Raw genomic sequence first — 585 nt, forward strand, 5'->3', positions numbered from 1 at the left:
AGCATACATTGTAGATCTATTTGCTGAATGTATTCATTACCTCACAGATGGTTGCAGAAGTTTTTGGAAAACACTTTATTCATATATTAGCTCCATTGGCATAAAAAGTTTGTAAAATTTGTGAACAAAATCATTAAAATGCAAATTTCTTTATGAAATATATCAGCTTCATAAAGTACATTCAATCTTACCTGTGAAAAGTAGTCAGTTAAAATAATAATTTCAAATTCTTTAAAAAGAGAAATCATGTTGAGAGTGGTAAATATTATTAAAATTGTTATACTAAAAAAACCTATGAAAAGAATAAATACTTAGAAAAAAATAAGTGCCCTTATGACTACATTTATTGTAGCATTATTTACATTATAATAGAAAACTTATAGTGTTGGTATTCAGGTATCTGAACTGACCTGACCTTAAGGTATATGCCCTCAGCTGTAGCCATAAGAACACCACCTGCGCACATTCACTATTATCCATTTTAAAAGGGCCCTGCCCCCTCCCTTCTCTCTCAATTATTCTGTTTGTTCCTTTCTCTCTCTCTCTCTCTCTCTCTCTCTCTCTCTCTCTCTCTCTCTCTCTCTC

The sequence above is a fragment of the Alexandromys fortis genome, unplaced genomic scaffold (genome assembly GCF_014885135.2).
Source record: "Alexandromys fortis isolate MF-2015 unplaced genomic scaffold, M_Fortis_MF-2015_v1.1 scaffold_610, whole genome shotgun sequence".
Lineage (NCBI taxonomy): Eukaryota > Metazoa > Chordata > Mammalia > Rodentia > Cricetidae > Alexandromys > Alexandromys fortis.